The sequence below is a fragment of the Mesoplodon densirostris genome, chromosome 10 (assembly GCF_025265405.1).
Source record: "Mesoplodon densirostris isolate mMesDen1 chromosome 10, mMesDen1 primary haplotype, whole genome shotgun sequence".
Lineage (NCBI taxonomy): Eukaryota > Metazoa > Chordata > Mammalia > Artiodactyla > Ziphiidae > Mesoplodon > Mesoplodon densirostris.
In genome coordinates, this window is record NC_082670.1 from 34995292 (window position 1) to 35022965 (window position 27674).

The 27674-nt window shown below is 48.3% G+C and overlaps 1 protein-coding gene across 2 annotated transcripts in view; it reads right to left on the reverse strand.

Annotated features, from left to right (window-relative positions):
- DAAM2 (dishevelled associated activator of morphogenesis 2) overlaps positions 1-26276 on the reverse strand; it is a 115685-nt gene extending 89409 nt beyond the window's left edge. Inside the window, exon 1 of one of the 2 annotated variants that reach the window (XM_060110922.1) lies at positions 26185-26276. The gene's annotated coding sequence lies outside the window, so the exon portion shown is untranslated. Of the gene's footprint in view, positions 1-25502; positions 25783-26184 lie in introns of those variants that run through there. The other variant, XM_060110923.1, reaches the window with a different exon arrangement.
- Positions 26277-27674: the final 1398 nt, after the last annotated feature.

A 27674-nucleotide genomic window follows, 5' to 3' on the forward strand; every position in this document is an offset into this window, starting at 1 on the left:
AGATGCCTGTTCTGCCAGCCTGGGTTCCTGAGTGACCGTAATGAGTACAGGTCCTGTGTTGACCTACTACAAACCAGGTAGCATGAGTAATAAAGAAACCTCTTTTATTTTAAGTCACTGAACTTTGGGGACTATGTGTTACTACAGCATAATCTAACTTATACTGACTGAAACACTGTCTGTTCGTCTTAGATTTGAGATGCTAGTGTGTAAGGAGAAAAAAAACCCAAAAAAGTAACGGAACCATAAAAGGATTTTAATCACAGCCTCCCACTGAGTCCCAGATATACAGCTCTTCCTCCAGTTTCCCTCATTGTCTACCTTAGGATCCTGGGACGTCTTAACGCAGAATCCAACCTCAGTCGTATAAATGTATCAAAGGTACAATCTCACTGGTGAAAGAAACTTCCCTAGAGTTCCGCTGAGGAATCTGACCCTGGGCCTGGAATGGGAAACTCTCCAAAGAACAAAAGTTTCCACTACGGCAACAAGAATGTTAAACATGCTAAAAAAAATTTTCTCAGTAAGAAAAATGAGACCGTGAGTATTTATAAGCCGAAACCCAAAGGCCATTCCTAGTTCTTGTGAGGTTTCTTGCTGTGGCGGTGGGGGAAGTCAAGTGGATTAGAGGGGGTACTGGGAAGGGAGCAGGATGTCCTTGGCTTAAACGCATGTAGGTTAAGCGTGGAGCCTTAGAGGAAATGCAGTTACAAAGCACTGATGATTCTCCTTAGGAATCACTGGTGACCCAGAGGCTGCTGGGACTCTGCATCCTTCTTCTCAATGGATAAATCCAGTTCCTTAACCATAAATACACTACAGAGGTAAACTCTGGGACAGATTAAGATGTAATGGATTTAAACTATTACAGAAGAACTTAGCTTAGACCAGTCATTCTCAACTGGGGGGCAGTTCTGAGGACATCTAGCAATGTCTGGGAACAGTTTTGGTTGTCACGACCAGGGAATGCTACTGGCGTCGAATTGGTAAAGACCATGGATGCTGCTAAACATCCTATAATGCCCAGAACAGCACCACCTCTCCCCAAAAAAGGATTATCCAGGCTAGTACCAAGACTGAGAGACCCTGGTTGAGACTAAATCCCTAGTTATGCAGGTGTGAAGGTTTACAACAAACAGCAGGGAAAAGATTCACGGAGCAACGTGCTCCAACAGGAAAAAAAAAACAACAAAAGATACAGATAAGCAGATCCATATCAATATTCACATACATATATAGATAAACCAAAGTTGACCGTGCCACGAAAGCACTCTGAGAGGCAGTGTAGTTCACGTGGGAAGGGAAATACATTTCACTGCTGCTCTCTCCTCCCTGATGGGGCAGAAACCAGCATAAGAATCAGATAAGAGGGTCCATTATTTAGAAGTTATCCTTAGATTTACAAGGGAGGCAAAGAGCAAAGTTTAGGAGTGGGGCTGGAGAGGAAACGTAGCTGAGCCACTCAGCACAATAAACAGGGAGTCGGTTGAGTTGCTGGTGAGCACCAAGAAGGGAGCGAGGAAGGAGCGCAAACCATAGGACTTCTGGCCAAGCAATCCACCTCTCAGAACAAGGTTGCCCAATCTTCAATTTCAATTGTTTGCATTGTTGTAATGTAAACACCACTGGTTTCCTCAAACCTCCTTAAAGTTTACCATGTTCACAAAGCCCTTGTATAAATGGTATGTGTGTGTATTCTGTAAATCAGGGTATAAGGACTAAATTTCACCACGGGGTTATAATACAGTGCAAAAGAGAGCCCATTTGCATGAAACCAGTAATAACAGTGAACGTTTATTGCAGGCCTACTGTGTGCCAGGCACTATTCAAGTACTTGACATGCAAACACACCAAAGGTTCCCAGCTGCCCTGTGGGGAACGTCATGGCTAACCTTATTAGGGGTAAGAGGTCGGAAGCAGAGGGAATTTAAGCCATCCACTCAGGGACCACAGTGAGTGGAGGTAAAGCGAGAATTCAAATCCAAGTGGTCTAGTTCCAGAGCCCGTGTTCGTAACTTCATGGCCACCCTGCTCATGACCAGCAATAATTAATAACCTTAACTAGTTGGATGGAAATAGAAACTCAGAGCCGGAGGTGACAGGAAATATTGAAGCCACCGCTCTTACTTGGGGATCTCTAGACCAGTGGTTCTCAGACTTTGGTGTGACCAGGGTCACCCGGTGGGCTTGATAAAACACAAACAGTTAGGCTGCACCGCACCTGCTGCTTTTGCTGTAGCGGGTCGGGGGGTAGGGGACGCCCAAGGGCTTGTATTTCTAACAAGTTCCAGGGGATACTGATTCTGCTGGTCCAGAACCATTCTTTGAGAACCACTGCTCCTTTGGAGGGATGCCGGGCTTCCTGTGTTTGTGCGGGCTGGATCCAGCTAATTTATTCTGAATCTCAAAGACAGGGCTGCTCAGGTAACAACTGACCACAAGATCAACTACTGAGTAGCTGGAAACTGGAGAAGGCTACTAACAAAGAGAATGGAGGAAGGGAAGGACGAGTGTCAACTGGACTTCAACCTGGAGGAAGAGCCTAGTGGTGAGTAGTGGTGACACTGGGGTTACTGATTTGATGCCCACTCTGGATGGCAGGGCTGAGGCTTTTGAGTCCACCCCCTGCCCCTGCCCAGGCCCAGGGAAAACACAATAATAGACCTTCTGTCATGGACAGGAAGCTGTTCAGGGCGGTGGTTAGAAGAAAGATAAACAAATTCAAATCATAGCTCTACTGCTGTGGAACTGTCCTTGCTAAGGCTCTTCACTATTCTAAGATTTAGTTTCCATACCTGTAAAGTGGAACAACTAACCACCTAAAACTCAGAGTTGTAAAAACGAAGTGTATGTGACGGGCTCATTACAGTGCCCACCCTAGAATAAGCTTCAGTAATGGCATCAGAGCTAAATGTGTGGCCAGGGAACCCAAGCCTCAGTCAAAGGCTTTGGGTGCTCACAGCCCATGCAGGAGTCGGGAGGTTGAGCTTGAGATCCTTGTCTCCCTCCATCGTTTAAAAGCTCTTTCATCCCAGTGGGTACCCTCCAGTTTGGAAGCGCCCTTCCTCCAGTTCTGAGCTTTCTCTCCACCAAACCATGCCTCAGGACCTCTTTCCATACCTAGCTTAAAAGTTCTGTCATTTACAAAGTTGGTGACACTAAGGGGAGGGGACAAAATCAATGCACAAAACTGTCTAACATCTGCTCAAACAGTATGTACTCAACCTTGCTTTAAAAATGTGCAGAGAGACTGGAATGTGAGGGGCCAAATATTCACTGGACTAGGGAGGGGGGCAAGTTCTCCAAGGGTGTTTGTGGCCAGGAGTTGGGGGAGCAGGGGTGGAGGCACAGAAAGGTCCAAGCCCCTTTCAGTCCTCCAGTGATGGGTTTACAGGCTAATTTTATTTTTGTCTTTCTGCTTCTATGTATTTTCTGTATTTTCTATAATAAACCTGTATTTCGGGAAGGTTTTGTGTGTGTGTGTGTGTGTGTGTGTGTGTGTGTGTGTGTGGGTGTGTGTGTGTATTTTACCTTCATATCCTTCTAAAGTTTTTCTCGATTATATCCCACTCTGCACCTGCTCTGACCTCTGCTCACACGCTGCCTCCTGTCCTCTATTTCTAGTCTGTGAATTTGTAGCCATGAGAGGTTCCTTTCTCAGTGTCCTTGAGCACCTTTCCTTGCATTGACCTGAGACCCTCTGGTAGGCGGAGCTGCCCCAAAGCAGGAGGAGATGACCAGCTGAACTCATTGTCTGCCATTCTGTATCCTGGGATCCACACCCCCCAACCAAAACTCACTAGAATGTTCTGCATGAGGCGAGTGGCTCATGCCAAGAGGAACTGCACAGAAAGAGACCTGCAGGTGAGGAGATCTATGTGTACACATACACACACACACACACACGTGCACCCCAATCCACCTCTTCCTCCCTTCTGTATCCGGAGGAAAATGTCATCCGGTAAATGCCCTCAGATGAACTGGGAAGGCAAATTCCCAAGATGTGGTTTGTGAGGGGTGGGTAGCCGGGGGATGGGGCTTCAGGCAGAGCCAATCCACTTCCATCTGGCTCTGAAATCCACAGTTATTTTCCTGGACTGGCCTGGGATCTCATTTCCCAATGTGAGGAATCTCTCTCTCTCGGTGACACACACTTTCCCCAAGAATGCCTGACTTTTCAATGAGGAATTCTTGTATATCTGGGATTCTTGGAAACAGGACAAAGGCTAATGAATTGCTGGCTCTACCCTAGGGTTGGAAACCCTCTAGAACTCACAGGAGTGGAAAGAGGAGGGACGCAGGAAAAGAGGGTGTGGTGTGTGCGCGGCAGAGAGGAGGGCAGCAGGATGGAGGTGCAGGACCCGAGGGTTCAAGGCACAGGCTCTCCAGAAGCTCCCCACTGAGCCCCAGATCAGAAGGCACTTCCACTCTGCGACTAGAAGCCTACCAAGGCAGGGTGGGGAGGTGGGGATACAGAATAATGCTTGTTGACGCTACAGAGTTACAGGACAGCGGAAGTCACAGTTGGTTATTCAGCTCATGGAGAAAGGAGATGGTTACGACGTACAGGGGTGCAGTACAGAGGGCGTGATTCTTGGAGACAGGCCCTCTGTGCCTCTACCTATCTACGTGGCTTCAGGCAAGGTGCCTAAACTCTTAGAACCTCGGTTTTCTCTTCTGTAAAATGGGATAACACCCACTTTGCAAGTCTGTTATGAGAATGAGGTGTGTGGAAGTCTGCAAGTGATCAGCCCAGTGCTTGGCACGCAGTAGGCCTTCAACTGATGGACAGATTGAAGAGTGGGAGTTTATAAAGCTCTCCGTGCAGTGGGCCAGCTGCAGGAAGCCTGACAGCCCTGGGGATGGCCAGGCAGTGAGAAGACTCAGCTCCCGGGGTCACAGTAGCTAAGCTTACTAAGCGCCCTCCATTGTACGCCCCTTGGGTGCTTCGAATGTTCTGGCAGGTTAGGGCCGTGCACCCCTCCCCAGGCCACAGCGCAGACCCTCTGCAGCCCCAGCTGCTTTAATCCAAAGTGCTAATGTGTGGGTTCCAGGTCACCAGAAAGAAATGGTAGACGGTCTACAGGGGTCCTGGGTCCCTTGGCCTTCTCAGCTGAAATGGTCAGGAAGCACTCTGGCCTCTCCGTAAAGATCAGGTCAACACCCCGACCTTGCTGCCCAGAGAACTCCAGGAGTTCTTCATTCATCTGGAGAAAGCAGGGGCCTGAGCATTTGCCACGCCCACCCCAAGCTCCCCACACAGCTGCTGCCAAGAGCTCAGACTAACCTGGGCAAACAGACCAGGCCCCCCGGGGTGTTTTCTGTCTAACCGAGAAGGCAAAACACAGACATGAAAGGCTTAAGAATACCGAAAAACAAGGGGGAAAGAAAATAGTTGTCTTTCCAAGGAGCTCATATGCGCAGAGGGATCATGGGGTGACCTGGGGAATCCACATTCCACAGAGTTAATCCGGGGAGACTTTCTAGAGAGAGTGGTGACGGGTGGGGCTGCCACTTAGGGTCACCCGCAAGCTCACCCCAAATGTCCCCTCTTAGGCCCTGGGGCCTAACTGGGGCAGAACCCGCGCTTTTGCCTGAAATAGTAAATTTACGTAACCTCACCATTGCAGCGACGCTCCGCGCAGCTCTAGTTACAACAACAAAGGTTTAAGAACTGGAGAGTCTGCAATGGCAAAGGCCGGGGTGGGGGGGCGGGGGGCGAACAAAACAAAATCCACATGAGGTTTTCATTTTCTTTAGCCATGTGAGAATGGCCCTGTAGATCCAGCTATAAATACCCCACCACCATTGCCACAAGATGGAAAATCGCGCGTGTGCGCGCGCACACACACACACACCACACATGACAAGTCCTTTCAAACAGTTTGTGGGCTTAAGAATGCAAATCAATGTTTCTAAGAATATCTGCCTTGAGAAGATAACAGTGCTAGACTCTGCTTGCTGAGTGTCCTGCACTGAGTTCTCCCCAGACATATTTGACAGGATTTGCAAAGATGCTGTCCCCCCACAGCCATTACCAAGGTGAAATGCAGAGCTGTCCCCACGGCACCCAGGCTAAGTCAAAATGGCCACAAACAGGACCGAGGGGACAGGTTTTACACCAAATCCCTTAGAAGGAAGTGAAGACCACACAGACCCCCGCCCTCCGCTTGACCCAGGACACCTTAGATCTAGTTTCCTGGAAGTAGAGCCTGAGACAGAGATTCATATATATGTCATGTACTGAGGCCGTGCTCTCAGGAGAAACCAGGAAGGGAATGAGGGAAAGAAGAGGGCAGGGGAAGGATCTGGTGAGAATGTGGTTTTAGGAGATGTCTAGCTTCAGCCTGATCCTGTGGGGAGCTCTGGAGAAGGAAGGGCACTGCCACATTTACCCCCCGGCCCCCGCTTGGGGTAAGCGAGTGGGGCCTTTGTACCTTTTCGCCAGTTAGTCACTGGCCACAGGATGCAGGAGAGGGTGGGGTAAGCATGATGTAATTCCCAGGCACCTCGGGGTGAGGGGGTTCAATAATCCGAGGGCCGTCCCCACAGGTGTGAGCCATTAGCTGGAATACCCACAGCAGCCCCGAGACCTGCACAGGGCGCCAACAGCATCTTCCCAATGAGCCTGTGGGCCCAAGTGCCTTGTTGCTTAGAATGTGTGTTTTCTATTGATTACAAAGGTTGGTTGGTTTCTTTGCTTGCTTTGTTTTTATTTCTTTTGCATGGGATGTTTTTAGATTCGACCCACTGAAGAGAGGAGCAAAGGTTTGATCAATGAATGTGGCACATGATGCGAATTGCCCACCTAACATTAATTCTCTCCTTCTTCCATACTAAGAGGTCTCTGCTTTGGTTTGAGGCAGCAAAATGCCCATTTAAAAAGCTTTTAGCTTCCCCCCAGACTCCCCCCCCACCTTTTTTTTTGCGGTATGCGGGCCTCTCACTGTTGTGGCCCCTCCTGCTACAGAGCACAGGCTCCGGACGTGCAGGCTCAGCGGCCATGGCTCACGGGACCAGCCGCTCCGCGGCATGCGGGATCCTCCCGGACCGGGGCACGAACCCGTGTCCCCTGCATCGGCAGGCGGACTCTCAAACACTGTGCCACCAGGGAAGCCCCCCAGACTCCCTTTTAGTTTGAAGTCTCTCCTTAGCACAGTTTTAACCAGTTTCTAGAGGTTAAAAAAAAGCTTGTGAAAAGCATTTCAGAAAAGCTTGTTAAAGAGAAACAATTAGCTGACATGCACTTTTTGTGCTTTGTCTTTCTCTTTCTTCCTGCCTGGAATGCAGATGTGAAGCTAGTGGTAATGCAGCCATCTTGTAACCAAGAGGCAGTGAGCACAAAGGCAAAAATCTCATTCTAACGAAGGCTGAAGTAGAGACATAGAGGAAGCCTGGGTTCCTCATGGCACTGTGGTGGCATTCTGCTAACTCAGGACTGCACCTGCTGTCCTAAAAATGAGAAAAATAAAGAACCCTAGTTAAGCTTCTGTACCATGTAGTTGGGCTTCTGTACTGTATAGCTGAACACAAATTCTAACCGATATTCGCCTGAAAACACTAGTCCTGTGGGGTGTCTCATGGAAAAAGTCCTCTTTAGATAAATAAATTGAGAGAGAGTACTAGTTTAAACAATGTGAAACCAGCTTTTGACTGCAGTGCTTCTCTGAGCATTGTAGCTCCGTGAGAGAAAGAAAAGCAAAGATGGAAGGGCTGCTTCAACTTCTTTAACCACAGAACTTTCTTCCCAGGGCCCCTGTGGGAACCCAGTGGTTTATCAAATGTGGTTTGGGAAATGCGAGACAAGAGGACCCTTCATACTTTTCCTCCTGAACATTTCACGATTCCCCACCTAGAGGGGACCAAGTCGATGGACAGGTCCACAAGCACCCATGTCACCCTTGATGGGACATGAGTGGGAGTCAAAGAACTGAGGCCTGTGAGGTTGGCTGGAATAGGGCAATGAACTAGGTCAATTAAAAGACACAAGGGGGTGCCAAGTCTTCTGGAATCTTGGAGTCCTCACTCCTCTTTCCAAGTGGTGACTGGCATTCACCTTCAGGAATAATAATGATGTTGATAATAGCGAACCTTTACTGTGTGCTAGGCCCTGTGCTTCACATCATGTTCCCATGTAACCCCTGCAGCCGTCTAATGAGAAATAGACCTTTAGTTTGCCCATTTTACAGATGAGGAAACTGAGGCCTACTGAGAGCTGTCTAATATTTAGCCAAGGTCAGAGGGCTATTACTCTCTCTGCTACCAAAGCCCACCAACTTCAATGGCTCTATTCTCCTACCCTTCTTTACCAAGTACACATTTTGTTCGTATATTGTGAACTTTCTCTTGATATGTTGCTTTGCAGGCACCCCTTATCTTTGGCATGTACATGCTGGAATGGGAATTCTCCAGGGCAGGCTCTGTGCCCCTATGAGTTCAGATATGTTATTTTCTCCTTTCTCTGTACCTTGCCACAGTGTTTAGAGACCATGTCTCTGCAGTTAGGGTCATTCAATCAAGGCTGCCTCTCTGACATTTATCACAGCCTTCACAGGTTAAGATGTGTTCAGGTGAGCCTCAGGGCGAGGGTAATGAGTGATGTGGATGAAAGTGGAGCCAGGAGGAAAACTCCGGGAAGATTAGCTCCAGCTAAGGGCGTCCACAGCCTCACATGCGTATCCATCAGGGCACTCAAGACCAACGTGGTGTGTGTCACTTGGGTTGGGCTCGGAACAGGTCTCAAGACCACAACCTGCCACCTGAGACCACCAAGCTCAATTAAGGTATGGTAACTACCTGGAGCATGATAAACAGCCAACCCTGAGTCTCATTCAAATCATCTTCCTTTTCAAAGCCCATAACAAAGTACATGACCCATAACCACAAATCTCAGTTCCTTTCCCTCCCAGACCTCCTTCCTTGCTTACCCATCTAAGCCAGGGGTCAACCAGTCCCCCAAACCATAGCCCAAACCGCCCAAATGCTATTACAGGTTGAATCACAGGAGACTTCTCATTACACCAGGTCTTTCTAGGTACATGATGACTGCACATAGAAATATACAAGGTGCTGCCTATTCTCTGCTTGCCCCTCTGCCTCCATTCCCTGCCCTTCTCTGCCAAGATCCCACCCTGGAGGGAATGGGAAGGTTGGCCTCTCCAGAATGCATCACCCAGCTTCCTGGGCTTCTGCTGCCCAGTGGGACTCGACCAGTTGGAAGCAACAGCAGGTGATTGGAGGGTGGGAGGAGAGAGATCTCAGGTGTTATTCCCTTACTGTCTCTCTGCTAAGCCATGGCTCTGGCAGGGGCTGTGTTCCTCTAGGGCCACAGCTCCAGCCAAGCAGCCCTTCCTCCTCAGCTCCAGCTGGCACAGGGCTCTGATAACACCAGTCCTCCCCTACCCCTTCCGGGGTAGCAGTATTAAGAGCTTCCTGCTGTTGTTGGCTCCTGGGTGCCTCACCACCTCCTTACCCTTCATCTCTCTGCAAGCAGCCCTCTCATTACATTCTTATTGGTTCCATTCTTTTGGGAGTGCCAACTGTTTCCCGCAAGAGCCTGATATGGACTACAGTGTCCATTCTCAGAGCAACCACGTACCTAGGCTTTGCTCCCCGAAGTCCCAGCTTTGTGCAACTTTCTCCCATTTAATGAAGGTGAATTATATGATGTATAAATAAGCCGAAGGCAGAGAGGAAAGCCACCCCCAGCTTCAGTCCCCAGTGCAAGCACCACGCAAGCCAGAGAAGGGGGCTCACTGGTGCAGAACTACTGAGCATGGAGGTTCACGGGCTCGGTCAAGGACAGAGGCTGCACAACACACAACAGGGCACTCAAGGCCAACACAGTATGTGTCACTGGGATTGAACTCCAGACCAGATTCCAAGGGAGAGGGGGCTGCAGAAAAGAGGGAGGCACATAAAAGAGATGGATGCCTCTCTCTCGCTTTGCCACAGCTTACCTTTCACTACCAAACATAAGGTAGATAGCTAGTGGGAAGCAGCCGCATAGCACAGGGAGATCAGATTGGTGCTTTGTGACTGCCTGGAGGGGTGGGATAGGGAGGGTGGGAGGGAGGGAGAGGCAAGAGGAAAGGGATATGGGAACAGATGTGTATGTATAACTGATTCACTTTGCTATAAAGCAGAAACTAACACACCATTGTGAAGCAATTATAATCCAATAAAGTTGTAAAAAAAAAAAAAGAGATGGATGGACTGCATTTCAATAGGCACCTAGGGAAGAAGTCAGCACAGCTTCATTGTCAAGTAAAAGAAAGTGAAGCAATTGCCAGTGGTGGGTGCTTTCCCACTCGAGGATGTTTGCAAGAGCAACAGAGCCAGGGCTGAATTGATGGAACTCAGAAGGGATGGAGAACTTCATTTGAAACCAGGCAGTTATGGTGCAGAGAGGGAGATTCTTTTTTTTTTTTTTTTTTTTTTTTTTTTGGCGATACGCAGGCCTCTCATTGTTGTGGCCTCTCCCGTTGCAGAGCACAGGCTCTGGACGCACAGGCTCAGCAGCCGTGGCTCACGGGCCCAGCCGCTCCGCGGCATGTGGGATCTTCCCGGACTGGGGCACGAACCCGTGTCGCCTGCATCGGCAGGCGGACTCTCAACCACTGCGCCACCAGGGAAGCCCACAGAGAGGGAGATTCTTCCTCTCCCCAACCCAGGCAGTCAGAAATACTTGAGAATGTTGGTCCCACATCCTTATGAAAGGGATGTCAGGATCATGGCTGTGGTCACCTGCCAGCACCAGCAAGGGATCCCAGTAACTCCCAAGGGAGAGATGGGATGAGAAGAGGCTCCAGCAATTTGCTAGAGAATGAGCCAGAGAGCTGCTGTTTGGTTTCTATTACTATGGCCCTGTTCTGCATCTCTGCCAACATATCAAAATATGATCCCAACAAACCCACAAGTCAGAAAAAAATAGGTCAAGATTTTTAGTTCAAAAAACAGTGAATACCGTGTGCATACAGGGTCCAGTATAGATGTTTGGAGAACGTTCCATTTGAAGATGATCACATCTACCTAAAATTTCCCATAGGGACCTGGAGCAAATGGAGAGCAGTCTCACAGTCACTCTACAGTGTGTCTGCCAACAGGCAGAGGGGATGGAGCAGGAGTTTGTGCCCATTTTTAGAAATTACCTTGTTTTCAATTAGAAAATATTTTACCTCTCTACAAAATATAGATAATAGACACCTGTGTAGCCATCACAAGCAATAAAATACCGCAGATACAAATGGAAGCCCTGTGTACACCTCCCTGGTCTTCCTTCCTGCCTTCCCTAGAGGGAGCCACTTCTCAGAATTTGGTGGTTATTCCAAAATAATGTTTTTGTGGTTTTTTTTGTGGTACGCGGGCCTCTCACTGCTGTGGCCTCTCCCGTTGTGGAGCACAGGCTCCGGACACGCAGGCTCAGAGGCCATGGCTCACGGGCCCAGCCGCTCGGCGGCATGTGGGATCCTCCCGGACCGGGGCACGAACCCGTGTCCCTTGCATTGGCAGGCGGACTCTCAATCACTGCGCCTTCAGGGAAGCCCCAAAATATGTGTTTTTTTTTTTACACTTTAATTACGCAGGTAAATATGTGTAAATAAAAGCATATTATTTTGTATGATTTAATAGCAATGGCATTCTTCTGCAACTTGCTTTTTCCACTTCATATTGTTTCTGAGGTTATATCCCTATAGCACAGTCTATTCATTTTTCATTGTAGTCCGTAGTATTCCATTGTACATACAAATCAAATTACATAATCAGTCTTCTGGTTGATGATAGACATTTGGGTAGTTTTCTAGCTCTTAAAAAAAACATGCCATCATGAATATTCCTGAACATGTCTTTTTTTCCCACATGTATTAGAGTTTCCCTAGACTTACATAGGAATGAAATCACTGGGTCGTAGGGTAAGTATATCTTCAATTTTACTGGATTGTGCCAAGTAGCTCCCCAAAGTGTCCGTACCAATTTAATTCCTACCATTAGTGAATGGAAGTTGTCTTTGGCTCTACATACAATGGGAGGAGTATAATTTGGGGGGGGGCAATCTGATGAGTGCGAAATGGCTGTCTCCTTAAGACTTCAGTTTATGGTAATTCCCTGATTCCGAGTCAGGTTGAACATTTGTTCACATGTTTACTATTCTACAGCATCACTGCAGTCTTAGAATTGCATTTGCATGCTTTGAAAAACCAAAAGAATTTTTCTTTTAATTTATAAAAGTTTGAGCAAGTTGGATAGTATTTCATCACTTCTTCACTAGGAAACTTGGAGAGGGAGGAGGGGCTGTGGCCGGAGCCAGAGGGAAGACTTCCTCTTGCAAACTAGCTTTGAGATACAGATTTTTTAAATGAGTCATAACATTAGAGATGAAGCCCATGAAACAAAAATGCCAACAATCCCTGGGCAACGGAAGAAATGCATTTCTGTAGACCCTGTCAACACTGTCTAGGAAAAGTTCAGAGTGTGTTTATTGTGCCCTTTACCTGTAAGACACATGACTATGTGGACATCACAGATGCACCAAAGGAACCACAGGAACCATTTGTCCATCCTCCTGCTGCAGGAAGCACCATGTATTTACCATCCTATCATCACAGCAGAAACTGGGAAGGAGATTCCATAGCTTCTTCACATTCCCAAACACTCTTAAATGGAATCTAAGTTTCTCAACTTTGAGCATCTCCCACTCACAGCGCTGATGACATGGGATAGTATTCTTCACTTTTAGATCCTTCCTTGACACCACCGTTAGTACTTGGAGGACTCACCTTAATATCCCCTGTCCCTGGCACAAGGATGGATGAACCAGTTTGGAAGTGCATGAGGGCAGGGAACACATGGTATTCAACTTCAAAGTTCTAGTAGGCATTCAACTTATGTCTCTTAAGGAAAGGAATTTCTTCCACGCTAACTCTTCTTCTCTGAGCTTTAAGAACAGAGTAATCATGGACATAAACTTTTTGCCTTTTTGCTCCGGGTGTAAAAGAAGCCAACCTTGGGGATGCCTCTTTTCCACGAAGCCTTCCCTGACATCATCCCCCATGGCAAAACAATCTTCCTTTCTCTATGTATTACATCCACACCATATGGTACCTCGTATTCCAATGGAAAACAAATTATTTGGCCAATGATAACAACATAGGTTTATGGAGTACATACTGTGCTCTAGGCACTGCGCTAAGTACTTTGCAAGTCTTACTTTTGTCCTCATTTGGAGGTAGGTACTATTACTATCACTATTTTACAGATGAGGAAACCGAATCTCAGGGAGGATAAATACTTGCCCAAGGCTACAATTCTAATAAAGGGTGGAATCTGAGCTTGCATCCCAGCAGTTTGACCCCAGAAATCTGCACAAGAAGCCACCACACTATACCAAAGATACTGCAGGATACACATAAGCCCTTAAATGCTTCTTGCTGTTGCTCTGGTGAAAATGCAGCTGTGGGCTTAATGAGAAATTAATTAACCTTTGCATCCTTATCTCTGACACCCACATCAAATCCCTAAGCCCTTGAAGAATTTGCTGATTCCTTCCTTGTTTATTAATAAAAGCTCCCAGCCACATGGGGCTGCCACGTACGCACTGATGCCTCACTGAGAGACCAGAGGCCCTGGAGGGGGTGTAGATTTTGCTCATGGGGGATGCACTCCACAGGACTTACCTCGGCACACAGCGCCTCCCACTGGTGCTTCTCAAATAGCGGTTGAACCACCACAACCACCAACAACTAGGAATTACACAGCACTTCACAGTGTACTGAGCACGTTCCATATACCCTGCATCATAGGTTTACTTCACTCCTCTACCCCGGGTATTACTGTCGTTCCCACTGCACACATGGCTGAAACCGAGGCTCAGAAATGCTAAATTGCTACATCGCTTATCTAAGCCAGTGCAGCTCATTAGTGGATGGCTGAAATTCAAACAGAGATCCTGACATCTAATTCCATGATGCGTTTGCTACTCATTAAGTTGATCCCTTTTACTCTTTGTCCTTTGTGTGCATGCACACACACCCCGCCCCCACGCACAACTGACTTTTCTTTCTGGACCAGTGGAATAGGCGTCAGATCAAAACAAGAGGATAGAATCCAAACTAAGCTCTGGTTTTACGAACTATGAATGAATGAATGAACAAGCACATGGATAAATGTCATACACAGTCAAATAGTCCTGGAGTGCTAACTCTGCATCTGTCACCCGGCTAAGTGCCATAGATACCACAGCGACTAAGGCACAGCCCTAGACTTCTAGAAGCTTCTAGTCTGTTGGCAAATGCATCTCAATGGTAACAGGGTCTGTTAAAGGAAGCTCACCTTGTCAGAGCCCCATCTAAGTGGGGAACGTTGTGTAGAGGGGAAGAAGAAAACCAGACTCATTTTTAAGATAAACAGAGGAGACTAGAAGTACATCACATGAGGGCAGAGTCCAGAGAGACCATGTTGTGAAAGAGTTAAAAAGGCCCTGTACAGCCCACTGACCAGGAGAGGGATGCCCGCTCAGACCTCCAGGGGGGTGAGCAAAACTGGGACAGTCCCAATTCAGGCCTGCTTCCCAGCGTCCTATCCAGTTAGTGCCCTTTCACTCTTGAAAGGGTCCTGGTTTACACAGCAAATTACATGGTCGCCCTTGCATTCCAGGAAAGTTATGACTTTCTCCAGCTGTCCCTGGGCAGGAGAACAATTTGACCTCCCAAGGTCACTGAGTTGCCTTATTTCTGCTCCATCTCACAGAACGTCTTCTCATAGCCACCACCCACAGCTGGCACAGGTTCTAGCGGGTCTGTGTTTCTCTCTGGTGTCAGCACCAAAGCCAAAATGATTCACCATCAGATCCTAAAATGGCTTTAGATGCAGGCACACCTGTTTTACATCCTCTGACAGTTTCTTCCTGTAGGATCCTAGGTATCTCATTCATTTGCTCTGAGCCTGTTTCCTCATCTGTAAGAGGGATTAATAACACCAATCAGCTCATGGGAGGGTTACGAGGATTTGGTGAAAGAGTATTAAGTGAAACAGCTAGTACAGTGCCTGGTAAAAAGGACACACCCCTCCCACACCCCGCCCCGAGGATTTCTAGAACATGTGAGCTCTCAGATACCAAGAGCTTGGAGGATATGCACATTTCAGGAAGCCCAGGATATTACCAGGCCTCAAGCCCCTACACTTCCAAGTTAGAACGCCTTCTTTGTCTTTACAGAAAGTGGAAAACATGGTACGACCACTCTATAAAGCTGTTTGGCTATATCTCCTAAAGCTGAACACATGCATTCCCTAGGTTCCAGCTGCTCCACTTCCAGGAACACACCAACAGAGAAGCATTCCTATCTTTACCCGTGAACAAGTGCACAAGTGTTCACAGCAAGGCCTATTCACAACAGCCCCAAACCTGGAAACCACCCAAATGCTCACTAGCTGAAGAGTGGATAAAGTGTGGATAGTCCCATAATGGAATACTACACAACAATGGGAAAGAGTCATCGACACATCATGCCGAGCAAAAGTAGACACACATAAATGAGTAGACACACATAAATGAGTACACACTGTACGATTCCATTTACTTGAAGCTCAAGAACAGGCAAAACTAATCTTTGCTGTTAGAAGTTAGGATTATGGAAGGGGAGTAACCAGAAGGGGACATGAGGGACTTCTCAGGATGGGGGAGGTGGGAGCTTTGGAATGTTGTGTTTCTTGATCTGGATGCTGGTTACACAGGTGTGAAAACCCATTGAGCTATATGCTTATAAGCTGTGTTTTTCTGAATCATGTCGAGCTTCAATAAAAATTTTAAATGAAATAAACATTCTAAATGTAAAACATATTTTTTGGTAGAGAGTTGAGCAGAGTAAGCAGGCAGTAGACACTTGGCAAAAGGCAGTGGCATATTTTACTTGATAAATGCTCACCGGGCCCCAGGTGAGCACCGTGCAGGATGCGGGGCCAACAGAGCTAATGAGGCTGGGTCCCTGTTCTCCATCATCATCTCCATCATCATCATCACTAACACTTCCTAGTACTTACTATGCGACAGCCATGGTTTCAAGTACTATTTTTTTCTTTTCACCAAATCATGCATTAACTTTATCTTCATAACAAGCCATTTTACAGATAAGGAAATTAAGGCACAGAGAGATGAAGTAACTCACGCAAGGCCACACAGCTAACATGTAGTGGAGCCAGAATCTGAAGCCAGTGCCTATGCTCTGACCCACAGCTTTCTACTCAGAAGTCTGGTCTGTTTATCAGCTATAAGTCCCAGCTTCCATGTAGGCAGCCACAGACATCAATAACATCACCTCTGTTCAGGGCAGTGGTAATGGTAAATTATCAACTGAGTGTCTCAGAAAGGCAGAGGCAATTCCTAGCTCTCTCTGGGCTGCTGCCAGCCCAATGTCACATGATAGGGAACAGACTGATAAATATATTGATGGAGATTTAAAAAAAAAAAAAGAAAAAGAAGAGTTAAAATGGCTTGGCCTTTCTACTGCCCAAAGTCCACTGACCAAAGTCCACAGAAACTCTGAATTTGCTTCAAACGAACTTCAAAGCTGCCTCTGGCACTGTGGAGATACTGAGGGATCTTCCCACTGACCTAGAATCACTCCCTTCCCTCGCTGCCTGATCAGGGGAACTTGAGGCTGGGGGCTGTGGTGTCTGAGGGGAAGTGAGGGAGGGAGTGTTGACACTGACCCCCAGGAACGGGGTCAGACGTCAGCTGTGAGTCTGGGCCCCCAAGTCTGGCCCATTGGGAATCCATCATGCAGGCAAGCTTTGCTTTGGCACTCAGGCAGCCAATCAGTGTACATAATCCGGAAGGTGGAATGTTCAATACACAGCACCAAAGACCTCCCTTGCTTGGGACAAAGCAGTAAGAAACAAACACCCCCGTAAGGACGAATCAGATCTGGCAGAGACCCAGGCAGGCATGATGTGAATACCTATACAGGCAGGAAGGTGGCTCCCTGTGGGCCAGAAGAGCCCCCTGAGACCACCCCCTTTATAAAGCAGAAGCACTGGTAAGATAGAGAGGAATTCCCAAAGGGCAACTTGTCCAGCCCGTCTCCAGGCAGGATGCCAACAAAGCCATCTGGTCATGCTTCCAACCTGATATGCCTACACCTCTCAGCCTAGCATTGGGGGTTCGGGGGAGGGAGCAGGGGCAAATACAAATTTGGCAATAAAATCAAAATATTTGTTCAGCCTTCCCAGTTATGGACAACTCTATCTGTAGAGAAATCAGCTGGATCTCACCTAGAAAACACACAAAATAGAGCACAAGAAAAAAATGCACTTTTTCATTTCTGACATAGCCACAACCAAGTATCTGGAAAACAATGGACTCTTCCAAAACAATTTCACGTAAAATAAGTAAAACTTCTGGGGCAGGTAGGAAGCATTCTTGGAATCAATTGCTCATGGGTGGGAGGTGTGGGTAGGAGGTGGCACTGGGCAGAGGGAGAAGTACAGCTGCCAGGCGGCCTCAGTGAAGGCCTCAGCCGGCCCCATGGGGAGCCCTGAAGCTGGGATGCCCTTTAGAATTTCCCCACATTGGGGCAGAGGGGCCCCACTGGTCACTGAATGCAGGTGACCCCGCAAAGAGACTGCTGCTGGGGCAATTCTCTTCAGAGAAGGCAATTCCAAAGAGGGCTGGCCACTGCCAGCACTGCCTGCCACTGGGAGTCAGTCCTGAGGGGTCAGGTGGTGCAATGCACTGATCTGAGCACAGGGTCCACACACCTGACCATTACCCTGCACTGCCTGACTTGCTCCATCAACACCGTTCTCCAGTCCAACGTATCCGTCTTTGGGGTTTCCTGCTGCTCTTCCTACATAGTCAGTGACTGAGGAGACCCAAGGAGGGAAGACTGAATGTGATGAGAAGGAGGGGGCAGCCACAGGGCCTGATGCTCAACAGCTTCCATGGGGACAGACAAGGGCCACACACAGCATGCAGCCATACCCAGGATGGTCACAGACTAGGTACGTCAATCACTCCGCTCTCCTGGGTGATGGATGCTTGGTATGTCAGACTTAGGGACCCAAACTGGTGATCATCCAGGATGAAACCACGTTTAACAACTGACTGATAAAAAAAAATTGAACCTTGCTACAAGAATGGCATGACCTCAAATATTGATATATAGAGCTGTGTGTGTCTAGGCATAAAGAAATCAGAAAAAAATAAAGAGTTCCATCCATCGTAGGGACAACCTTGATAAATGGTCAAAGGGAAGAAAAGTATACTGCAGAGTAATATACACAGATTCCATCTCGGTGAAAAACACTCAGACAGGACCCCACCATACATGTATACACACCTGTAGTATTTGTATGAACAAAGGAAAAGATAGGGAATGATAAACTCTAGACTATAAACATTAATTCCCAGGGTGTGGAGATGCTATTCGTTTTCCACTTGTCTTTTTGTATCTCTGCATGATATTGATTCATGTGTTTAAGCAAGCGAGAATCACTGTCATAATTTTAAAAAATTATTTTAAAAAATTATCGACACAGTGCCATGTGCAGAGCAGGGAGCTCTATAAAAATACTATTTCATTCCCTCTCTTCCCTCCCCTTTAGAAATCAGCTCCTAATTGTCCATTTGGGATTGCTCAAAGGGAATATTTAATTTAAGGCTGAGATTCTTCTATGCCTTCTCCTTAATCATTAGAAAATAACAATTTTAATATTATTCCATATACAATATATATTTGCCACCAACAAAAATCTGCCACTAAAATCCATAAAAATTATACAACACCGAATTATGTATTTGGATGGCAATGCTGTGAATTATCTGCTGTTTGCTATTATCTGTGACCATGCCTCACGCTGTTACCGTGCTAATGAAAGCTGACCACACCAAGCCAACTCGCAATTATTTTGGCACATAGACATGAAAAGCCCAGAGAAGCCAAAACCCAACTGCTCACCACATCTGCTGACAAGAAGTCAAAGAGTTGGTTTTAAGTTTCTTCTCTCTTTCCCTGTCCCTGGCTACCCCTTAGGAGAGGTGTTCCAGAGGGCAGGAGCCACCGCAGCGCAGAGGGATGAGGACACAAAGGATCCACGGAGTCTATAAACTGGACCGCTCTTCTCTATCTGGTTGGCTATGGGGATTTGCTCCTGGGCAAGTCCCAGGTGGATCCCCCAAGAGTTAACTCAGCTGTCACTGAGTTGAACCAAGGGCTTAATTGACACTGTTTGGCTACCAGGTGTGGCTCCTACAATGCAATTTGGCTTTAATGTGCTCCAAACATGCAGAAGGCAAGACAGAGACCCTGTCCTGCCTTGACTGTGACGCAGCGTGTTAGATGTTACGTCAGAGCTGCAGTTTAAGTTTGTGGGAGGGAGGAGGGAGGGGTGACTGGGGGGCAGGGAGGCTTGCTAAGGGAGCTTGGGAGCAAAGGGGCCCCCTGAGCAAGCCTGGCAGGACAAGTAGCCCAGTAAGATGAGGACTGAGGGAGGGCCTTTCATGTAGAATGAACTACAAACAAGGGCATAGAGGTGGGACATGCTTGTGACTAGACTCAGTGCAATAAAGCCTAAGTTAACCCTTGAGGGATGATGGGCATCACTGGCTGACACAGCCGTCAGCCAACAGCACCTCACTCACACGTCAGGGGACTGGACCTGTGTTGTCTTAAAAAGACCCCCTTTACCTCGAAAGCCTCACGTCAGTCCTTCTCCCTCCCACCAACTTACCAACTGATTGTTTTTCCTACCACATCCTTTATTCTGTTCATGACACTAGATTTAGATTCTGACTTTAGTTTTCCTTCAGACTGGGTAGTTGCCAGGGACTACAACCACAGCCATCACAGGTGGGATAGCTAACGTCTGTTGAGTGCTTACTCTAGGCCAGGGGCTGGCAATCTTCACAACCATCCTGTGAGGTCAGTATTACTTATTATCCTCCCCATTTTTCAGATGAGAAAACTGAGGCTCAGAGAGGTGAAATAATATGCAAGGTCTTACAACAGGTAAGTGGCGGAGACAGGGTTCAAACACACGTCTGTCTGATTCTAGAATCCGTATTCTTTTTCTTTTTTCTTTTTTTTTTTTTTGCGGTACGCGGGCCTTTCACTGTTGTGGCCTCTCCTATTGCGGAGCACAGGCTCCGGACGCGCAGGCCCAGCGGCCATAGCTCACGGGCCCAGCCGCTCCGCGGCATGTGGGATCTTCCCGGACCGGGGCACGAACCCGTGTCCCCTGCATCAGCAGGCAGACTCTCAACCACTGCGCCACCAGGGAAGCCCTAGAATCTGTATTCTTGACGACCTGGCTGTAATAACCCGCCCTACACTACCCTTGCTCTGGTCACTCTGAGAACCAGGGCAGGAGCCATCAAACTTTTTCTGTTAAAGGGCCAGACAGTAAATATTTTCAGCTCTGCAAACTACACAGCCTCTGTTACAACACTCAACTCCACCCTTTTCACATGAAAGCAGCCACAAACAACACATAAAGAAACGCCAGGGCTATATGCCAATAACATACAAGGCTTGTTTACTTACATGACAAGGCGACAGGCTGGACTTGGCTGCTGAAATTGTCGGCTCCTCACCTATAGTAGCTTGTTCATTCACTCAGCTAGTGTTCACCGAGTGTCTACCTTATACCCTGCACGTTCTAGGTTCTGGGCAGAGAGAGAACCACGCAAGTCTCCACCCTCACGGAGCTTAAATCCTAGCAATGATTGCGTTGTTTGTTTCACCTGTGCTTGATACCCTGATTCCTCACCTTGGTCCTCTTCACGATTCCCTTAGACCTGTGGCTCTCAACTTACGCTTCACATCACCTGGGGCGCTTGTAGAACAATCAGTGCCTGCCCCACCCCCCACCCAGAGATTCTACTTTAATTGGCCTGGGGTGGGGGAGGTCCGGGCACTGATAATTTTACAAGCTTCCCAGGTGAGGGGTTGAGACATACTGCTTGGGTAGCTGCTTACCTCCTGTTTCTTCCACTTACTGTGTGAAATAGGGGAAGCTTTTTTTTTTTTGAAAGGTAAAGATGATTTTTTTAAACATCTTTATTGGAGTATAATTGCTTTACAATGCAGTGTTAGTTTCTGCTGTATAGCAAAGTGAGTCAGCTATACCTATACATAAATCCCCATATCCCCTCCCTCTTGCGTCTCCCTCCCACCATCCCTATCCCACCCCTCTAGGTGGTCACAAAGCACCGAGCTGATCTCCCTGTGAGGGGAAGTCTTTTAAGCCCCCAGTTTGAGCTGTAAAATGTGGCTAACACGCATCTCATAGGATTGTTAGGAGGTTGAAATGAGGCCACATGCTTTTCAACATGCAGGCTGCTATACAAGTGTCAGGTGTTACTGTCATCGTGCCATTATTTTTCAGTTTTAATGCCTGGTCCTACCTCAGTGGTTTCCCTCCCCTGTTTTGACCTCAATTCTTTGGACCAAGACAGGGTTTGGGATTTCTAAAGCAAGCTCTATGTGTAGCTCACTCATAGCCCAGGTTTATGGGTAAGTGACCTGGTGGTCTTTCCTTTGTTCTAGTAGAGCATCGCATGGGACTGACATTTGTCTGGCATGGGGAGCGCAGATCTGTGTCCCACTTTTATAGTGAAGGTCTCCATCTCCAGGCAGGGATAGCTGACCTTTAAGCACTGTTGTGAAGCCTTGAATAAGTGGCTTATTTACTTTGACTCAGGGACAAATGTCCAAACCCATGTCCTTTCATGGGCTTAGAACTAAAAAGGGAAGGACATTACTATTTTGCTGAGCACTGATCAGTGTGCTAGGTTCTTCCCACATATTATTCCATTTCATCTTCAGAACAACCCTGGGATGTGAGAACACCTCTTGTGCTCACTGGACAGATGAAGAAGACTCAGAGGCTGAACAGCTTGTGACCCGACGGTTCCAGAACTCAAACCTGGGTCTTGTTGATTCTGTATCTCTTTGCACAGACCCGTGGGGCATCCTACAAATAATTTAGCTCCTCTTCAGCCAGGATTCAAAGAGCTACCAAACTCCCTCGAGTTTCTTTTTCCCAGGTTTCTTTCTTTTCTTTTCTTTTTTTTGAGGGGGAGACCCAGAAAGAACTCCACAACACCTGCTAATGCCCATAGTCTGACAAGTCTCACCCAGCACTAGCATGATGATCCACGGATCGAAAGAAAAGGCATTTCCTCACTGCACAGCATTTGGATGGTGCAGTTTTTAAAACCTCATAATGAAACAAGAAAACAAACAAACCAGAAAAATGTGAGGAGAGAGTTTGGAGAAATAGATAGTGCCAGGAGTGAGGAATTCACTGACCCCCAATCTGGGCCATCTCAAGAGAAGCTGGCCACTGGCTGAGCCTCTTAAAAGCTGAAAAGTCATCCCAGGCCATGGTTAAAGACAGAGTTTGTACAAAGCAGAAACAAATGCAATCTTCAAAGTCTTAAATGTCAACTTGAAGGATAACTTAGAAGCTCTGAGATGGGCCGAGAGAACCTGCAGCTGCTTTCTCCACATCAGATGCTCTTTCCGTCCTTTGGACCAGCCACGCCACACCACCAGACAGCGTGTCGATCTGGGAGGGGGCGGCCTCCCCAGCCCATGCCCACCAAGATGTTTACAGATGGCTAAAGCTTCCATTTTTACAACCCATCAGATTCTCCCCTCTCACTGTGACCTGAGCACGCTTGAGGAGCAGGGACTGCCTCTGACCTCGGGCCTGTCCTTCAAGACTCCATTGGTCCTTGATCTTCCTGTCCCCCTCCCACCTTCCCACCCACTGCCCCCAGCCACACACATACAACTGGCTCTGTTGCCCTCTTCTCTCCCAAGAGCTCAAACACAGGAGTGGTTTCCAGACCAGATATCCAGGATGCCTGGTGCCCTCTCCCGCCCCTCAGGTTAACGAACCGGCCACGCTCCCGGATAATCCCCACTAGCCGCTGTTTCTAGAGGGAGGAAGTAAGGGTGACCTGAGCCCTAGAAACCCCACCCAACGGCCTTCAATAATGGAAAATACATAGCCAGATTTGGGGAGAGGTGCTTTCCAAACCACACGGGCTCCTGATGGCTAAAAAACTGGAAAATAAAATTATGGGATTCCCTTTATTAAGGGTCTACAATATTCCTAGCTCTGTTTTAGTCCCTTTGCATAAGTATCATATTTGTGACAACCTTGTGAGGTAAATATCATCTGAGGCTTAAGCTCAGACAGAATAAGTAATGTATCCCAGGTTACTAGTTCTCTGCCAGGGCAGACTGCTCTGATGTCTGTACTCTTCCTGTTGTGCCAGGCTGCATTTGAAGTCCAAAGCTGAAGGACACAGGGTCCCTGAACACAGAGACTCTGGCTGTGGAGATTTAGAGGGTCATCTGCTGTCAAAGCCAAGGACATCCCCCAAGTGGTTCTTTCTGTCAGGTGTCTTTGCCCCTTGGACCTTCTGGAGAGCCTGAGAATGCACCCTAAGGATTCTGATCTCAGAGATGACCAAAGTGTGGGCCAGAAGCTTGGGCTGATAGAAGGGCCAGTGAGCAGGCTTCCATATCAGCCCAAGAGTCAGTGGCCTGAGAATCCGTCCCGGGTCTGAAGTTGGTGATATGTTCCCCGGAGCAAACTCAAAAGGGTCAGGATTCCACTGACCCTCCAGAGAGGGTGATGAAAGAGTTGAGAGCCCAGTTCTCACCCTCAGCTGTCCCCGAGGCATCCTGTGCTGGGACAAGAGACCACCCTAGATCCCCAGATGGGTCCCCTCCACCCCTGGGTACTCAGCCTTCTATTTGTAAATGGTGGGAATGAGTGGGAATATTTAAATCATTACTTCCATCGGCTGCACTGTAAGAAAGACGCCAGCCTGGGCCTATTGATGATCTTTGCACCCTCCTGACCGCCTACACTTCGCCCCACCCTCTTCTTTACCTCGGGATCCAAGGCTCTTCAGTAATGGCAAAAGTTTAACCTGTTTTGTGTCAAAACACTTTGGGGACAGGGGGTTGGGAAAGAAGACTGGGGAGGGGACATTTTCCCACAGAAAGCAGTAGTCTTTCAACCTCCCCTACACTCACCAAAACTAAAAGCCTCCACCGGCCTTTCTACTGATCACCCCCCTCACACCCTCCCCCTTCCTGAACTCCTGACTCTCTTCTCAGTTCTAAGACCCAGGAGAAGTTTCTCTCCTCTTTTTGTCCTGATGGGGGCACGAGTATTCCCTCCGCATCTAAGGGTCTGGACGAAAAGCTCTGTAACAACTCAGCTAGGAGTCAGGAGCCGCAGCGTGCAACTACCAGGGAACAAGACAATCATAGCACAGTTGTTGTTGTTGCTGTTGTTTTTTTTTTTTAAAAAAAAAAGGGAGAGATGGGGGTCGATGCAGCTCCCAGAGCAACTGAGAAATGGCCCATTTATGCTTCCAGGCCTGAGGCCACGACCATCCCCACGCAGTCATCAATACAGAAACAAGCGCCTACACGTGCATCTCGCGGGTACCCCACTACCCATGCACACACACTTTTGTTTACACGGCCCTTAGCGCGATTTCCTTCTTCTCTGCACTCAAGTTGAAGACATACTCCTGAAGTTAAAGGAGTCTATAGCTGACATTGCTGTCTGTTCAGTCTTTTATAGCTCTTCCCTAGGGGTCAATTTGTATAATTTCTAAAATCCTTCCCAAATCTTCGACTTCCTGTGGGTCCTTTCTGTATCCAGATTTCCTCCCTGTCCCTCTATTGTTATTCTCTCCTTTTTTCTAGGACACAGGGAGAGTCCAGTAATCTTCCCCCGACCCAAACATTGTAGGTTGGTTCTGCTGCAAAATACAAAACCAGAGACGCGGGTGGGATGAAGTTGAAAGGGCTCTCTTTGTGGAACAACTATTGACATCCAGTGCGTGCACTGGGCAACCCAGGGCTGGTGGATCCATACAGCCCCGCGTCCGCCTACACTCAGTAGGGCCCAATTCCCCCTCTACGACATAGGGGAAATCCATTCCCTCCTTCTGCCAACTTTTCAGAGAAATCCAAGAAACTGACACCAAACTCGGAAAGGCGGGGAGCAACACAAAACTTGAAACTATTTAAAGATGGGAAGTTGCTCTCTTTCCCTTGTAGGCTTTAAGGAAAATCTCCAGGGATCCTTTCCTGGAGAGGTGTGATTTTTTTTTTTTTTTCCTTCCCACCTTCCCAGGAACTTTGCAAATCCACCACAGGACTGTGGAAAAGTGGCCAAGGCAGAGAGAGAAGAGTTAAATCAAGCCCAGACCTCAACAATCTGTGTTCAATTTTGATAAAAATCTCTCTCCCTCTCCCCCACCACTCCCCTTCCTCCACCCCACAGCTCAGACATGTTTCTTTATGTTATGAGCTTGCATCTTGTTTGGGGCACCAGGGCACTCCCAGAAAACTCTCAACGGCCCCCACCGTGGGCACATGTGGCAGACACGTCCATTCCACTCTCCGGCAGGGCTGGCCACGGAGCCTCGGTCCTGGCCACCACCTCCTCCTCCCCGCCTTTGCAATTACCTGTCTCCAGACCAGATCCTTCCTTCGCGGTTAAGTCAAAGCCGCAATGCCTGGCGCTGTCAGGGCCACAGCAGGCGGATGGATGGCAACAGTCGCAGGTGCTGGGATTCCCCACTCAGGACCCCTTTCCTGGGATGCTCCTTCCCTCTCCCAAGTCCCACTGCTTCTGAGAGCAAGAACCTCCCCGCTCCCTCTGCCCAGCCTGCTGGCCAGGAGCCAGGCTTGCAAGTGGGAGCCGGGGGCTTGTAAAGAGTTAAATCACCCGAAGGAACCGGGGAAAGCCACCACCAAAAAGTTGTCAGTTTGGGGGGCACCGGCCTATGTCTGTCCACTTGTGACAAGGAATCAGATTTCAAAGCCACAAACATTTTTTTTTAAGTTTTCCAAAGACATTTCCTGTGTCCAGATGTGCCCATCCAGACAGACACGCAAAGCACACCCATCGGCGCAGACACGCACGCAGGCCCGGGGAGCCCCACTCAAGTATCCTCGGCGGCTCCTGCAAGCACTTTGGAGAAACAAAACAGGCAGCCTGTGGAGCCGCTGCCTTTCCAATCCCCTTTCAGCGTTGGAAAAAAAAAAGTAGAGGGGGAGAGAAGTGGGGAAGTGCCCCGGAAAGTCTCCCGCGGTCTCCCCGCCCCCGGACGCGAAGCAGGGAGGAGAGCCGGACGGCCGCACTTACCCTGGGGCGTCCATGGCGCGTCCGCCGCTCCCGCAGCCCCGCGCCCGGCTGCGCGCCCGCCGCCCGCCGCGCCGGCTCCGCGCTGAACTGAGTTCGCAGTCTTCCGACCGAAACCTCGCCGCTCCCCCTGGGCCGGCCTCGCGCCCGCCCGCCCCGCTCTGACGTCAGGCGTCTTGGAGCGGGATATTTATGGCAAGGATACTCTGAATTTTCCCTAGGTAGAGTTCTGATTGCAGTTCCTTGGGATTTGTAATTTTCACACTTTCAGACAGAGAGCAGGGGAGGGAGGAAGGGAGAGCGCAGCCGGCAGGGCGAGGCAGACAATGAGGGTAGCTGTTTCCAACGCTGGCGAGGAGCCTTCTCAGGGCTCCCTCTGTTTTACAAACATGTAAGGGTCAAGGAGGCAGAAGTGGTGACCTAGGGGGTGGGTGGGTTTTCTCCTCACTCCTCCCCTGGTCTGAGCCGGCTGGGAGGTCAGGTGCTGAGGGTGGGTGGGGAGACTTCTCCTTCGACAAAGTACCTTCATGGGACACTAAGTGCCAGGAAGGTGCTAGGGCAAGAAAGGGGATAAATCAGGAAGAACAGAGCAGCTAATTGGAAGCCCTGGTCCACACCCTAACAACTTTTCCATTTCTTCTTTGGGAGTGGGTGCGTGAAAAAAAAGTTTCTTTTTATTAAATTATGTTCCACACTCCCTGCCTCTGTATAGCTTTTCCAACTCAGTACCAGTCAGTTCATCTTACTTCATTGCTTACATACAGAGCTTGAGCCGTTTACAATAGCTCTTATTCATACTTTTAAAAATTGTTTTTAATTTTTTTTTCTTGAATGTGATTGTGATCCATCTGCTGGTCTGGACTGGAAATTGCCTTAGTTAAGAACGACTGTCTCCTCCATGCTGACACCATCCTCAGGGTGGGTCTGAATCTTCTCTGTTTCCCCCACGCTCCCAGGAGTGAGCAAGCGGATGGTGCCCATGCTGGGTGTTGACCCAGGTAGAGTTTTCTAGGTCTGGATTCTGATGGTCATCTGTTTCTCCATCTAGCTGCAGGGGTTTAGGGAAATGGCTTGGTTTAAAGGCCATCTTTGAAGAGTGGAGAGAAAGAGAGTGTAATGCCTTATGCTACATGGTTCCCAAAGATTGGAGAATGAACTGAAAAATGACATGCATGAGATGCAAATTGCTTGTACAGTTGGATAACATAAGTATGTAGGTATTCAACTCCCCATTAAGGAGAATGAGCACAGATAACCACAAATCATCACAAAAACAACACAACTCCAGTGAGCTTCCTGTTAGCCCAGGTGGGGGTGTGGTTCTAACCACAGTTACAGTGCAGCAGAGACTCAAGGACTTGGAATGCGTTTACCCCTTTGGCAGCAGTTGGTTAGGGCTGATTGCCAAAAGGAGCCAAGCCTTGGGGCTGGGCCTCTCGGTGGGAGACAGCCAAGATGTTTTGGTCCAAGCCACAGAGGGCCCAGAGCCCTGC